Below are 7,218 nucleotides of genomic sequence, written 5' to 3' on the forward strand. Positions count from 1 at the left end.
CCTCCTCCTCTTCCTCCTCTTCTGCCTCCTCCTCCTCCTCTTTCCCCTTCAAGATAGGTTTTCTCTGTGTGTAGCCCTGGCTGTCTTATAACTCTCTTTGTAGACCTCTTTGAGGTTGGCCTCATGCTCACAGAGATCTGCCTGCCTCTGCCTCCTCCTCCTCCTCCTTCTTCTTCTTCTTCTTCTTCTTCTTCTTCTTCTTCTTCTTCTTCTTCTTCTTCTTCTTCTTCTTCTTCTTCTTCTTTTTGTTTTTGTTTTTCGAGACAGGGTTTGTCAGTATAGCCCTGGCTGTCCTGGAACTCACTCTGTAGACCAGGCTGGCCTCGAACTCATAAATCCACCTCTCTCTACCTCCCAAGTGCTGGGATTAAAGGCGTGCGTCACCACTGCCTGGCTGCCTCCTGCTTCTTAATGTTCTTATCTATTTACTACTTCTGTCAGCCTTGGCTTTCTGGATATTTCTATGAACTGCTTTATTATGATGTGGGTCATAATACTTTGAGTGATTGCCAGGCATTGGCAAATTTCCTTGTTTGCTCTGTAGACGTTTGATGTGATGTATTCCTTGTGAGTGTATTTGTGCACGTGTGAACATATGTGCATTTGTGTGTGGAGGTGGCAGCCAGATGTTGACCTACCTTGGGTGCTTTCTTCTTTCTCTCTCTTCTCTCTCCACCTTTTGATGCTCAAGGGCAATTTTATTAGAGTTCAAAGGGAACAATAGGGCAGGAGAGCTATAAGTTTCTGCAGCCATTCAGTGGAAAAAGGAAGACACAAAGTGGTGTCCTCTTGAGTCCGGACCCAAAAGGCCTCAGCAATGGAGGTTAGCAGCATAGCAGAAAGGGTGGGTAGGTCAGAGCTTCAGAGAAAGACTGAGAAGCCCAGGGTGTCAGTAGAGGACATACATGCTCATGTTTCTGGCCATATCTGGATAAGAAATAGGGAGCTGGAGAAACAGGCTGAGAGCACTGGCTGCTCTCTTAGAAGACCCAGTTTAATTCCCAGCACCCAAATAGGAACTTACAACCATCTGTAACTCCAATCTGAGGAGATCTGATACCTACTTCTGACTTCTAAGGGCACCAGACCATGGGTGTGGTGCACAGAATACACACAGGCAAGCACCCATACACATAAATTATTTTTTTTTTTAAATAAAAGGAATAGGAAGACAGAAAGGGAAACACTATTTATAAGTTAGAACTCAGGAAAGCTGACAGTCCCAGCAGTGAGGGGGGAACTCTGAGAGAGGCTTCGCTACTTTATGCTGACTGGTTGGATGGTTTATTGATTGACGATTGATCGACCAGCCCTAGAATTTACTATGTGGTCCAGGCTGGCCTCAGAGTCACATAGATCTCCCTGCCTCTGCCTTCCATGTGCTGAGATTAGAGGGATACACCACACCCAGCCAGCCACCTTGTTCTTTGAGACAAGGTTTCTCACTGAAGCCAACATTCACCAGTAGGCTATCCTGGCCAGCTGCTGGACTCTGAGGATTCACCGGTCTCTGCCACCACCATGATCTAACAGTAGCCAAGTGCTAGGATTAGAGATACCCTCAGCTCCGCACTTTACCCACTGAGCCATCTCCCCAGCCTTGATGCTTTTTATAAAAAAAAAAAAAAAAAGCTTTTGTTCTTTTTATAAGAAAATATGGAGGCTAGAAAGATGGCTCAGCAGTTAAGAACACTGACTGCTCTTCCGAAGGTCCTGAGTTCAAATTCCAGCAACCACATGGTGGCTCGCAACTATCCGTAATGAGACCTGACACCCTCTTTTGGTGCGTCTGAAGACAGCTACAGGGTACTCATGTACATAAAATAAATAAATAAATCTTTTTTAAAAAAGAAAATATGTGTTTTATTTATTTGCATGTACCTGTATGTACCTGAGTGTATGTCTATGAACTACATGCATGCAGTGCCAATGGAGGCCAGAAGAGGGCAAAAGATCTTCTGGCATTGGAGGTAAGAGCTCTGGTGGGCTGCCATGTGGGAGCTGGGACCCAGCACAGGTCCTTGCAAGAACAGCCAGTGATCTTAACTGCTGAGCCATCTCTTCAGCTCCTTAATATGCACTCTTGACACGATAATGTGTAAAATTAGTATTGCCCTCTGTAAAAACAAAACAAAACAAGCCCCAAAAAGGTCTTATGAAGATTTCTGTCCCCTTTTCTGTAGTCTACATTATTCATGCTTAAAATATATTTCCATCCTGCTTGTAAACATTTACATTTAGATAACTAGTCATGGTTTGTGAAAGGCTCCTCATAACTATCACATCAATGTGTGTGTGTGTGTGTGTGTGTGTGTGTGTGCACATGCCATAGCACATACATAGAGGTCAGAGGACAACTTTTTCAAGATGGATCTTTCCTGGTACCACATGGATCCTGGGGATGGAATGCAGGTCGTCAGAGTTGGCAGCAAGCACATTTATCTGTCAAGCCATCTTGTCAGCCTCCAAATTTTAACAGCTAACATCTGTTAGCACTTAAGTTAATGCTGGACAGTGGTGGCATACACCTTTAATTCCAGCACTCAGGGGGAAGAAGCAGGTGGATCTCTGAGTTTGAGGCCAGCCTGATCTAGAGTGAGTTATAGGATAGCTGGGGACTACACAGAGAAACTTTGTCTTGAAAAACCGAAACCAAACAAATAAACAAAACCCAAACCAAACCCATCCAAACAGAAATAATCATATTATTAACCTATCTGCTTGCTATGGCTTCTTTTTGTTGTTGTTTTGTTTTCTAAAACATGGTGTCATGTAGCCCAGGCTGGCCCCTGGAATTCACTATGTAGCTGAAGATGGCCTTGAACTTGTGGTTCTTGGCCAGCACCTCCTACCTGCCTGGATTGCAGGTGTGAATCATTCACGCCTGGCTCAGCACTTCTGGGCTCTCTTATACTTTCTGTTTCACTGCAGAAATCCTAGGGTATCTCTGACTTTTTAAATGTGTATGGATGTTTGGCCTGCATGTGTATCTGTGTCTGGTGCTTATTGAGGCCAGAAAATGGCATCAGACCCCTTGCAACTGGAGTTACAGACAGTTGAGAGCTGGCCTGTAGGTGCTGGGAATTGAACCTGGGTCCTCTGGAAGAGCAGCCAGTGCTCTTAACTGCTGAGTCATCTCTCCAGCTTTCTTGCTGACATCTGCCTCAGGAGCTCCTCATTTTATTTTGTGATCACTCTAGAAGCCTGACACCGTTGAAGACAGACTGCCAGGTTAATTAATAACGTCCCTCTGTAAACTGAAGGGACCTGCTTCAATGTCATTTTTCATTTCCTCTAGCAGATGAGGGGCTACACGTGAGATGAGGAAGAGGGGTTTTTCCCTGGTTGGTAGCGTCAAGGACAAATTTGCCCCCACTGTACTGGTACCCAGTACTGGATTAGAGCTGACCTTGTTTTTAATTGATCTTTCCAGGAAGTACCTGTACCCAAATTATCCACAGGAGGGATGTGAGGGAGGTGAAGGCTGCCTTAACAGGAACGGGCAAATACAATTTTTCAAGCTAGGTTGCTCCAAATGTCTTTCCCTTTTCACCCCCAGGGTTGATCCCAAGAACATTCTCCTCTGTACTCAATTTCCTTCCAGAATGGCACCTGCAACTCTCGGGTCTTTTAAAATACAAGCACAATAGCTTCTTGCATATTTTTAAATTTAATTTTATTTTTTACTTGTTCACTTTACATCTTGTTCACTGCACCCCCTCCTGGTCATCCCTCCCACAATCCTCCCTTCCCCTTCTCCTCTGAGAGGGTGGGGGCCTCCCTGGGTATTCCCCCACCCCAGCTTCCTCTCCCAGAACATTTCTTTTAACATTGTCTTCTCTTTCCACATTCATTTATAGAGGAGTAACACAAATTGGACAAATTGATTAAGAATGGTCCCCATAGGCTCATATGTTAGAATACTTGATCCCCAGTTGGTGGAATTATTTGGAAAGGTTAAGGGGTGTGATCTCGTTGGAGTGGATATTGCCTTATTGAGGAGGTATATCACTGGCCAAGTGTCTCTTTCTTTGCCTGCTGCTCGTGGGTCAGGTTGTAAAGTTCAGCTCCATCACCAGCACCAAGACTATCTGCTTCCCACCAAGATGTGCATGGACTAACCATCTGAAACTGGAAGCCAGCCCCACTTAAATGCTTTCTTTTAGAAGAATTGTCTTGGTCATGGCATCTCTTCACAGCAACAGAACACCAACAAAGATGGTGGGCTACAAAATAATAATAATAATAATTAATAGTTACAATAGTGTTAATGATTATGATAATAATAAAGCCAAAAAGTCGGAAGGCAGTTTGATATAAGTTGAAGAGTAAATCTGATCAGAATAAATTTTATGCATTATGAAATTCTCAATGAATTAATACAAATGTAAAATAAGAAAAGGAGCCGAAGAGCTGGCTCAGTGGTTAAGAGCTCTAGCTGCTTTTTTGAACTCTCAGGTTGGATTCCCAGCATCCATAGGGCAGCTCACAACCATCTATAACTCTAGTTCTGAGGGGACTGGACAGAATTTTCTGGTCTCCACTGGTACTAGGCACCCACAAGTACATACATGCAAACAAATACTCATGAATACACAAAGTGAAAATAAATGAATCAGTTACTAATGTTTTAAATGTGCTGGACATGATGGCTGGAACTTTTCATCCCAACACATCAGAGACAGAGGCAGATAGGTGAATCTCTGTGAATTCAAGGCCAGTCTGGTCTACAGAGTGAATTTCAGGACAGCCAGGGCTACACAGAGAAATCCCGTCTTGGAAAAAAAAATGTCCTCAGGTCTACCATGGCAGAACTGCCTTTTACTTTTAGCATTCTGGACAGCAACCTCAGCATTCTCTATTTGACCCCGAGTTGTACCCATCAGTTACGAGTTTATCTGCTTCTTCTTTAGTGGATGTTATGTGGCATCATCCTTTGAACAAAACAACCACTGTTATCATTGAATCAGCTGTGACCGCTGGCAAGAGACCATCATGGCTCAGCTTGCTCAGAGAGAGGGGACCCTTTCCTGCAGTTCTAGCCATGCCTCCCAGCAAACTGCATGAATCCTGCCCTAAATGCACATGGCCTCAGGGTCTTGGTATGTTGGCTGGGAAGTCTTAGGAAGAAGCCATCATGGAGGCTGGGCTCAGACCTCCCAGTAGGAGCCTGCTCTAGGATCACCTTGGACCCTGCCCATGGCACCTCACCCATATTCTGTAAGTTAAGACTAATAAACTCATTGATTCTTCAGGGTGAACTTTGGTGGACTGGGACTTTGGGACACATTTCCCCACAGAAATAATTTTGATAACAGTGGAAGAACTTTCTCTTAGGGTCTTCTGAGGTAGAATCTACTCCACAAACAGATGAAGACACTTTCTCACACACACACACACACACACACACACACACACACACACACACAAGCTTGACACATGCATGCACACACACAACACTCACACACACAAAAGCATGCACACACATACACAAGCATGCACACACATACACAAGCATGCACATGCACACACACATGAGCATAGACACTCACATAGACTGTGCACCTTATCGAGGTTTGTAATGCCATTAAGTTAATTCACTCCCCCAGTCTGACGCTGTGAGCACTAGACATGCATGGGAATTCTCCCAGCCCCTTTTCTGATTTTGGAACTGTGACACCATCTCTGAATAATTCCACCTTTCTTCAACTTTTTCCATCCTAGATAGCTGGAGCACCTCCACGTACACTCAGTACCCCAGATCTCAAGCTGCTCCCTCAGTGTTATTAGAATTTACAATCCTAATAAGCCCATATAAAAGATACACAACCCAGATAGTTTATTTACAAGCCATATGCCTAGACTGGGCAGATCTAGGGCTATTCTAACTTATTCTCCATCTCTAAGACCCTTTGTTACTTGCTCTTTCTCCTGGCCACACGGTTCTGGTTCATGGCCACTTCCTCCTTTTCTGTCTTCCTCCTCCCTCTACCTACAACTGTGCACCCCCCTCCAAACTCCCCCTACCCCCACTCGAGCCTCCAGTCCCACCTTTCTCCCTCCACTGCCCAATCACAGGCTCTAGCCTTTTATTGACCAGTTAATTTGGGGAGAAGGTTCCCATGGCATCCCCTGAGTATGTGAGGATCTGCTTATTGGGGGCAACCACCTCTTGAGGAACCAGTGTTTAATATTAGAATACCAGCAGCATCAGATCCAGCCACCACACTCCAGAAAGCCTGTAACTGCTGAATGTACACTAAGCTATTGTATCTGTCTCAGCCTTCTGGAATCCCTAATGTCTATGCTCCAATGGCTAAGAAAATATGCACAGAAGGATTTAGCCCTCCCTTGGCACTCAGTCAACCCTCAGTCAGGGCTGCGAACCGGGCATGTCTCTAACTTTTCATACTGACGCCATCTAAGGAAGACTTCTTAAAAATAACAATTAGAATTCCTTAGTGACTCCATTAGAGGGTAAACAGTATGTATTTATATCTACATGCACACAATATTAGCCAGCCAGTCTGTTTCTGGTTCTTAAATGAGCATGGGTTCTGGGAAGCCAAAGTTATTTCTCTTTTATACACTGAGTGTTCTCTCCCAACTTAGGGGCCTTACAATTAGCATTCATCTTCCTCCCCGCCCCTCCCCCTTCTCTCTCTTCCTCTTTCTTCTTCTCCATGTCCTCCAGATCCGTCCTCTTCCCCAGATGTTCAGATGGAACCCAGGCCTTCCGCATGCTAGGCGGGTACTCTGCCACTGAGCCCCACCCTCAGTTCATCGATTCTTCTACGAACACCATGATGCTCATGACTGGTGGGTGAATTAAATTAGAATGTCCTCTCCAGTCTCATGGACTTGAACACTTAGTCCCCAGTTGGTGGCAGTGTTGGGGAGGTTGTAAGAGGTTCAGCCTTGCTGGAGGAAGCATGATGCTGGGGTAGGCTTTGTGAGTTCAAAGCCTACCTCTACTTCCAGCTAGTTCTTCCAGTTCTCTCTCATCTTAGTTCTTGCTATTGAAGATGTGGGCTCTCAGACTCCTGCTCCTGCCCACACATCTGCCACCTGCTGCCGTGTCTTCTTGAGCGATGCAGTCTTCATCCCTCTGAACTGAAAGCCAAGATGAATGCTTTCCTCTGTAACGTGCCTTTCTCTTTTCTTTTTTGATGAATTTTTTTATTAGATTTTTTTTTAAATTTATAATATCTCTTTTCC

This window comes from Mastomys coucha, unplaced genomic scaffold (genome assembly GCF_008632895.1).
Source record: "Mastomys coucha isolate ucsf_1 unplaced genomic scaffold, UCSF_Mcou_1 pScaffold3, whole genome shotgun sequence".
NCBI lineage: Eukaryota > Metazoa > Chordata > Mammalia > Rodentia > Muridae > Mastomys > Mastomys coucha.